At 34.3% G+C, this 10251-nt stretch overlaps 1 pseudogene; it reads right to left on the bottom strand.

Moving 5' to 3' along the window:
• LOC137644301 (uncharacterized) overlaps positions 1-10030 on the bottom strand; it is a 10752-nt pseudogene extending 722 nt beyond the window's left edge.
• Between the last annotated feature and the right edge of the window lie 221 nt (positions 10031-10251).

The raw sequence follows: 10251 nt of genomic DNA, 5'->3' as shown, positions 1-10251 counted from the left end.
AAAATAGACACGCTTTCCTGGCTTGCTTTTGATTTATCAGGACAAAGTGACTGATTTCTTGGTAGTGATTCATCTTCAGTCTCATCTATTTCATCCTCTTTATCAGGCAAATAATCTTTATCAGCAACTGAATCATCTGTATCGACGTCACTACATAAAGTATCACTTGACTCTGAAGATGAACTTGATGTTGAGGACAAATTACTTGAGGATGAGTTTAATACTTGATGATCGGCTTTTGACGAAGTTCATGGTTTTGGCTGAAGCTCTTACCGAGTGCCAGTACTGGAATCTTCATAGTAATTTGTTTCCAGAGCTTCATATGGTGATGCACTAGGAGTGGTTGCTGCAACAAAAAAGTATATCAATACTATTTCCTAGGCTAGCTGAAATTCTTTTTAAATGCTCAATTTTATAAAAGATGCATATAAATTCATTATAAATCCTAGAAGAGAAAAAAAATAACATCTTGTAGGTACTAATTATTTTGTTCAAAATCTTTAAAAAAAATGCGTAGGTAGAATACTAACATGTTTTGGAGTTATTGTCATCAACTTGGGAAGGCTTTAACCCATTCATGTTCTCTTTGGACTGCAACGCCAAGTTCACGAGCTTCTTACCTCTGCTACTCATATTATAAATTTTGCTTAAATTGATATGACTCTCTTGTTCTGTGGGAAGAGCGACCTAATTTTAAATAAAATTTGTAAAAATAGTTAAGAATCATATTGTTTGCTTCAATAGAGTCATATATTGAAATCAACTAATTTCCTTGAAAGCTATGTAGGTTTTAGTGGGTTGTAATAGTGACATAACTTGAGTAAATACTTAGATGTTAGTAGTAGTTTGCTTGAAGACTGTCATATCTTGGAATAGTAAGGGAATACTCACGTTAGTTACAATGATGACATAGTACAAAATATGCCAGTGTTCACGCAGCAGCATACATCCTCACTCCAATAAAGCTCTTGAGTAACTAAGATATGTCGAAATTGATACCCAATGTTATGACGATCGAGGTAGTGCAAGAGTGACACATGAAGCTCTCTAGCGGCCATATTTGCAAACTCAGTTATGACGTTATTGTCACTTATAGAGCTTGACACGGGTTTTTTGATGGTGGCAATAACTCAAAATAGCAAAAGTTTGAGTTATTTCACTCTTCTCGCAAATGAGCAAATAGTATTATATATTTATATATAATATATATATATATATATATATATATATATATATATATATATATATATATATATATATATATATATATATATATATATAAAACCACCAAGACATTGCATTCTGCCTTTGGGGATGTATATCCACATGAAATACTTCGGAGTGGCCAAGTATTCGAACCTATACCTCTAAGTCGAAACAAAGCTAGAAGGGACTCTTGAAAATCGAGCTATTGAGATGAAATGAACATGGACATGATATGAACTTACATCTCTCTTGTTAGCTCAATTGGTGAGAGTCCCTGCTGGCTCTTTTTTTGTTCAAGAGGCATAGGTTCGAATCTTTTCCCAGAACAAAAAACATTTTGCATATATGATATTCCAGATAGAATTATATAAATATTTAGCATATATAGCTAACACACACATAGATATATATATATATATATATATATATATATATATATATATATATATATATATATATATATATATATATATATATGTATATATATATATATATATATATATATATATATATATATATATATATATATATATTATATATTATATATATATATATATATATATATATATATATATATATATATATATATATATATATATATATATATATATATATATATATATATATATATATATATATATATACACATACATAGATGTGTGTTTGTGTGTGTTAAATGTAGTTATCATGAGTCGTTAGTTGATTATTACCGGGGTGAGTGGTTTGCTAATCTTTTATTTTCCTTTCATTTAAGGAAACTGCGTTCAACTCCGAATTTTCATCTAGAATTTTCTCTCTTTGTGCTAATTCTGTTTTCTTTCAGAAATTCTCGGGAAATGTCTTGGGATTTGTAGCATTGTTTTGGGGAATTTTGTTATAATCTTTATCATTGCGTGCTTATGCGTTTACGCAGTGCACGTCTGTATTCATATAGATATTTTGATAGAATTGCAAGGGGTCAAAGAGATAGAAAAAGAAATACAGTAGTCATGACGCTCCCTGTGAGCCCCATCCCTAGACCTAGTGGCGTAGGACAGATTAATCCTCTCCCGATTGTGACGCTTGTAAATGCCAGGTCTGCAATCCTTTCTTTTCAGGGTCGGGTTAATGGGTTCTTGCCTCAAAATGTAGAGTCATGGATTTCATCCGTCGATGCCCATTTAAATGCCAAAAAAATCGTAGACCCTTTTGTACAATTACAAGAAGCTAAAAGTTTTATAGATTTTTCCAAGGGGGATGCGAGTGCGTATTTAAGAGGTGTTTCATTTCAAGAAGCAGTTACCTGGGATGATTTCAAAGTTAGGTTACGCGCGGTCTATGGGGGTGAAGAAGCCTTGGATGTAGTATTAACGTTAAGAAATACACTTAATCAAGCCACTATGAATTGGCTTAATGTTATTGAGAGAGCAGCTCTCATAGCTGATAGGCTTAATGAATATCAAGATATTTTAGGTAATTCCACTTGGGTTACTAGAGAAAACATCTCCGTGAAAGATTTTTTATGATTAATGTATTTAACTTGCATGACACTTATGTTGCCTGAAGCTTTAGTGCGGTGTTTTGATAAAAAGTTAACGCCTGCAAGTACGGAATTTGATGTATATAAACAGATAAAGAAACACATGTCTAAGTGTCCTGACCTTGATCCCATGTTAACTCAAGTTTTTGCAAAAAATTAAACAAAGCCACAACAAGTAAATGTAGTTAATAATAGTCAAGTTGCGGGAATGACGGGTTATAATTGCAAACGTCAAGGTCACTTGATCGCGGACTGCAGAACGAAATTCTGTTCAATACATAATAGTTCGACTCATTCATATAGTCAGTGCTACTCGCGTAAGACACAACAGAATCCTAGAAATACACAGTCAATTCCACAGTCAGTTCCATATGGAAATAAAAAGAAAAATCCTCATTTTAACAATAAGAAGAAACCGCAAAACGTCAATGTAGTTCAGAATCCGAAACAAACAAACACCTCTTCGAATAACGCTGAGCCTGGGTCGTCAAACCAGACCTCGCAAGGTCAGACTAATTTTCAGAATGTGCAGAGCAAAGCAAATACCACATAACTAACTCCAGTGGGGAAGAGAGTGATGTTGGGTCAAGGTCATTCACGTCAACATCAATAGTATTGAATAATCAATTTAATGTTTTATCAGATCATTGTGAGGCAATAGATTTTCCTATGAAACACACGGCCGAATTAAGTAAAACAGTGCATGCTCCCGTAGATTTGCAACGAATTCATACAATAATAAGCCAAAATGAGTTACGACCAACATTATATGCTGTAAATTTAGAACACAAATCCTTTACGTTATTTTTTGACTCTGGTAGTCCACGTAATATCATGGATTTGAGGACACATCATTTGTTGTTTTCAAACTTTCCGATAGAAAAATCCGGAGTGAGACTCTCGGGTATAGGAAATAATGAATTAAATGTCATAGGCATAACTCATGTTCAATTCAAAGTCGGTAAACGCACATTTGCCGATACATTTGTTATTGTACAAAACATTGATATGTATCCAGCTGTAATTATAGGATACCCATCTATGGGAAATCAAAACATTATCTTAGCCCCTGCCAAGCACGGCGTGTATATCAAAGGAAAATTCTATAAGTCTTCTAATACCTTAAAATCAGTTTTGGATAAAAAGGAGACGACAAATGTAACCGTAACGTACGTTGAAGAACCAATAACTTGTCTCACTAATATAGAAATAATATACGCGACCCTGCAGAATTCTCGTTCACCCGTAATATCATCTTGCACGCAATCTATCGAGCCAAACGTACCTTCGAATTTAATAGTGCAAATAAAGAAAACATTACCGGGATCTGAAATATTAATCCTTTCCGACACTTTGAAAACTAACGGATTGTCTGTCACACAAGCTATTCATACAGTAGGCTCACATCAACAATGTAATATTGAAGTCTGTAATCATTTAAATAACACTTTAGTAATTCACAAAAATCAACATATATTGGATGTAGAAGTTTATAAACATCATATTCTTACCGTTGCTGAAATCAATCACTTTCAATCAGTTGCGGATGAATCCCTTTTGCAATCTACTAAAATAAAATCAATAAAGACATTCAAAACGAAGAAATTCAGCAGAAAATTTTTGGACTTTTAACTAAATATCATGATGTTTTTTCCACTACGGATGGATCCTTAGGAAAAACAGATGTGATCGAGCATCAAATAAGGTTAAAGGACAAGCAGAAAATTATCTATGTACCCTCGTACAGACTCCCTATGAAATTCCAGAATGAAATAAATGAAGAAGTAGGTAAAATGCTAGAAGAAGGAGTCATTAGGAAATCAAACAGCCCTTATAATTTTCCATTAATAGTTGTACCGAAAAAAGATCGAACATGGCGTATCTGAGTAGACTTCCGTCGTCTAAACGAGGAGACAATCCCTGATTGATTCCCAGTGCCATGTACTGATGATATTTTGTCTTTGTTAGGTCAGAATAAATATTTTACCAGTTTGGGCTTACTTAAAGGCTTTCACCAGATATCATTAGAAGAATATAGTATCCCATACACAGCCTTCAGCACAGCCAGGGGACATTATGAATTTTTACGGATGCCTTTTGGTTTACGTTGTGCTCCAATAACATTTACAAGAATGATTAACATAGTGTTTGGAGACTTGTTAGGGGATATATTGCATGCCTATATGGACGATCTTGTAATCTTTTCCAACACCTTAGAAGAACATCTACGTAAGTTAGAACTAGTACTACAGAGATTAAGACAACATAACTTAAGGGTAAAGATTAGTAAGTGTGAATTTTTCAAAACAGAATTAATATATTTGGGTTTCATGGTGTCAAGCCAAGGTCTTAAAGTAGTCCATGATAAGGTGTCGGCTATACGTAATTTTCCCATACCTACTAATGTCAAGGGAATACAGCAATTTCTGGGTTGTAGTGGATATTACAGGCGTTTTATACGCAACTATTCAATAATAGCCGCTCCTTTAACTGATCTTACGAAGAAGGGCGTAGATTTCATATGGTCTGAGCATCATCAACAGGCGTTTAATACCTTGAAAGATGAACTGTGTAGTTCTCCTATCTTAAAATTTCCTGACTTCGGTAAGGAATTCTTCATTGCAACAGATGCCTCAGACTTAGGAGTAGGAGGGGTATTGCTTCAGCAATATGATAAACAATTTTTCACGATAGCTTTTTATTCTCGAAAACTGAGAACTTCCGAAAGTAAGTATGCAGTAATAGACAAGGAAGGGCTAGCTATTGTTAATTCACTAGTGCATTTTAAGTTCATAATATACGGTTAACCCGTTATGGTTCTTACTGACCATAAACCATTGACCGAGTTCTTTAAAGGCTTCAACCACAGCCCCAAACAAACTCGGTGGCATTTGATCATTCAAGACTTTGGCGCGAGAATCGGGTATTTACCTGGGAAAGCAAATATCATTGCGAATGCGTTATCACGCAACCCCGTGTCATCTTGTACGGAGCCTTTAGCTGAATTAATAGATATATCAACATCCATGCCTATTGTTAAAACGATATCTGAACAAGAAGATTTAGGCCGGAGCGCTGAATTATTAAAGACTGAGCAAAGAAAAGATCAGAAAATAGAAAAAATTATAAATGCTTTGAAAGGCAATCATAAGGAAAAGGGATATATAAAGTATAAGCAGCAGAATTATATAATCAAAGATAATATTCTGTGTAGGACCGTGACAAGGAAAACCCGCAATACACCACATGTAACTAACGACCAGGTAGTAGTACCAATCTCACTTATTTCCACTGTCCTGATTTGGTTGCATGCAAATCTATTACATGGACACCCGGGGTTCTCATTAATGTCACAGAAAGCCAAATCATTGTTTTATTGGCATACAATGCTTACAGATATAAAAAAACACATGGCTAATTGTCGCATATGTCAGGAAAACAAAGGGCATACGAAAACACCTGTCAGCCTAGGGGCATATCCCGTGCCCAATCAACCCTTTGAAAGAATACATTTAGATTTGTTAACAGGATTTTACGAGTCAGACAGAGGGAATAAGCACCTCTTAGTAATTGTAGATGCTTTAACTCGATATACAGAACTAATAGCACTTAAAACTAAAACTGCGATTGAATGCGCTAGGAATTTTACGAGTGTTACATTTGTAAACATGGAATTCCACACATGATAATCTCAGACTCGGGTGGAGAATTTAATAATCACTTTCTAACCTCATTGTGTGAATTCCTTAGCATAAGGAAAATAAATACCATGATATATCACCCAGAGTCGAATGGGCTAGTGGAAAGAGCAAATAGGAAGGTTTTAGATATATTAAGAGTAACACTAGGGGGATCAGACCCCAACTGGGATATTGCAAAATCTGTAGTACTGAGTACTCTGAATCATTCATATCATATATCAATTAAAATGTCACCGCATGAAGCATTGTATGGTACCCCAGTTAGAACACCTTTCCATGTATTAACGCCTACAACTAATCTATCAAATCCTTTAAAAGAATGTATAAATGCAAGCAAAAGTTGATATGATATCCTTTCGAAAGAATTTAGAAGAATCACAAATCATAATGAAAAGGAATCATGATAAAATAGCGAAGCCCATTAAAACATATACTGTGGGTGATAATGTATACATACAGGTAAATATACGTAAAGGACTCAATTATGAACTAACACCTAAGTTTGAAGGCCCATTTAACATTTTGGAAACATTAACGGCCAAAAGGTTTAGAGTTCAAAACGTATCCCAACCCACGGATGAGAGAATTGTACCATTGGCTCACATAAGAAATTAAAAAAAAAAAAAAAAGAGAGGGAAAGAAGTGAGGGAAAGATTTTTTATTTGTATGTTAAAAGTTTTCTTCCTAATACAGGAGTAATTACATATATTTTTCTCGTTACAGGTTTCCAAGATGAATTTTTTGTTGTTGGGAGTGATATTGTTTGCTCAGACATTTTTCTCGTGTGGGGCGAGCTTTAAAACTAAAAGTATAGATTTTAAATATGGCACTATAGTTAAAAGACAAGAAGACGTTTTTATTACATCAAGCAACGTAGTTGTAGAAGTGCATATGCAAGCAATATTTCTTCCAGAGAATGATGTCAATAGCTTAAAAAGTGCCATTTCAAGATTTGCTGTCTCATTAGATGAGTTGCATAGAAGACATTTTCATTCGACTACAGAGAGTTCGCTTGGATCGACACTAAAAGTTGCAGAGATGCTATCTGATGACTTGTAAATTAAGACTTACGAGACAGAATCTTTGGCTCGTGACCTTTTGATGTGGACTGTAGGACACGAACATAAAGAAAGACGAAATCCGTTTATTTTTGCTGCATTAAACATCTTTGGGTCTATTGCAAGTTTAGGTTTAGGAATTTCCAATCGTCTTAAGATTAGTAATCAAAATAAGAAAATTGAGATCTTGACTCATGAAGATGAATTGATTATGTCAAAACTAAGGAATCAGTTAGCTTCAATCAATCAAATTATGGATTTAGTAAATGAACATTCACGTAATATCAGTCAGATTATGGAAGTACAGGATTTGTTGGCAACATTAGCGTATTATGATTAAAAAATAGATCACATACATAACAGAATTGCACATTTCATTGAGAAATCAAAAGATTATGTAGAAGCCACGTTAGCAACTAAAGGCGTACTGTCGCCCCATTTGTTGCCTATAAAATACTTAAAGTTAGTTCTGGAGAACGGACGGGAGAAACTAGGCTATGTTCCTTTGTTAGACGCACGTAGGTTAGAATTTTATTACAACCTAATTACAGTAAGCGTTGAAAATAACAAGATTATGATTACAATTACCTTTGATTCTTCTGATGCCTGGCAATCTTACAGGAGATCAACATTTCCGACTTTCATAACGAATCACTCAAATCCAGTAATATCCAGTTTGACAGGACACGTATTGATTTCCTAAGACAAGGAAACATATACGGTCATTAAAAACTTAAATCAATTAACTCACTGTTCAGATGCAATGGATAGAAAAATATGTACAGCTGACTCATTTGAATTCCATAAAAACTTAATGGATTCATGCGAGTTAGGTATAGTGCTAGACGGTGCTCTCTCCCATACAAGTGAAAATTGTCTGGATAAGATTTATCCCTTTGACAATAATGAGTTCAATTGCAGACTGAACAACGGCTCGTGGATACGATAAGACAAGGAGGGCTTCAATGTATCATGCCCGGACGGATCCACGTCCTATACCAAAATCTTCGTTGCAGCAGATGGTTGTATCAGGACTTCCCCTAATTCCATGGTGACCCGGATCAAGACCATCATCAGAGAACGAGCCTATTTCGCGAACTTCACATGGACGACTATAATGCCATCACTACCTCTCCCATACAACAAACAGGTAGCCAAGCGGTTGATGAAATTGACCGAGATGGACCACCTGTCACCGACTTATAAGGAATTTTTTCACCCCATACTACTAGCAGGAACAGTTATGACGGTGATGATATTTATCGCCGTAACATCCTTGTTTGGCATAGGTTAAGGAACAGTTTGCAGCTAAAACAGAACGTTTTGCCATGTCCAGACAAAACTCCTTATTTAATTCAGTTTAAAGCCATTTGACAGTGGCCACTTCATTCGCTAAAAGGAGTAAAATTGTCTGGGAATAGCGTGTGTACGAAAAGCAGTTAGTACGCTAGTAATATGTAATTGAAGAGACTATAGAACATTTGCATTGTTAAAAATACATTTAAAAAACATTTAAAAAAAAAAGAAAATTTTTCTCTCGGCATCTAATAAACTATATAAGCCGGAATGTTAAAAGAAAAGAGAGAAAAAAAATAAAAATAACAGAATCTATTGGCATCTAATAAAATATATAAGCCCTATATATATATATATATATATATATATATATATATATATATATATATATATATATATATATATATATATATGTACGGAACCGTGGTACGTGTACGTACCAGGAATTCGTGTTTGTGCACTAAAATTGAATCCTTAACAAGGTAACAAATATATTTATTAATTACCGTATTGTGTTAATCTATGTTTCTGACAAAGGTAACAATTATTCTTTAACAAGTTACCGAATCATATGTATATCAGTAATTTATTTGGTACCATATAACCATTTGCTAGCAATGTACCATATATGTGATCTGTATTTATCATGCATTTTTGTTATTTGCTTTGGTAATATCTTTTCATATGCATTATTGTTATTATTTTTTTTGATGTGCCTATTTGGACATTTGTCCTCATTTGCTTATGGCTAAAGTTAAACAAAGAATAATACATATATCCAGTCACACTCCTAGTAAACATATTTTGGCGTGTTGTTAAATTTAAAAAAAAAAAAAAAGAAATTGAGATAGCTGGCCGACCTGATGTAATAGTTAGTTATTACATGTTTAAAACACATGACGCAATATGTCATTGTGGAAGAAGAAGCTAGCGTGAGATTTGCTGTAGTCAGACAAAATCATAACAGGATGCATTTTGCATCTCTCAGCAATGTAACATTTTTTTGAAGCATAAACACAAATGCATACTGTGTGAAAGATTGTGTCGCCACCGGATGCAGGTGTCTTCCTAGACTAATGTAAAGTTTACATATTGTGTTTAAATGCTGAGACAACTAAATATACGATATCTGTGATATCGATATTTTAGGCAGTTCTTATCTATACTTCACCTGAATTGGTCATCCGACCAACCCAGCTATACTCCTGTGATGGAGCTGTTAACGCTGGTGTTTTTAGAGAATAAACCATTTTAAAGTTTACATGCTTGACTTTATTTCAAGACTCAACATCTCAAACAACACATACACAATGTGTGTTAAAAACAGTAGCACACTAATATATGTATGTAAATTTGTTATCGATTCGTTTGTAAACGTCATATAGATTTGATTACATTGCACCGGACGTGTATCACACACGCTCGAACACTAACAGCATTTCTCGCTTACACATTGGTGACCAACGGAGTG

Source organism: Palaemon carinicauda, chromosome 7 (assembly GCF_036898095.1).
Source record: "Palaemon carinicauda isolate YSFRI2023 chromosome 7, ASM3689809v2, whole genome shotgun sequence".
Taxonomy (NCBI): domain Eukaryota; kingdom Metazoa; phylum Arthropoda; class Malacostraca; order Decapoda; family Palaemonidae; genus Palaemon; species Palaemon carinicauda.
The sequence above is the reverse complement of the archived record's forward strand: the minus strand, read 5'-3'. Positions and strand labels throughout refer to the sequence as shown.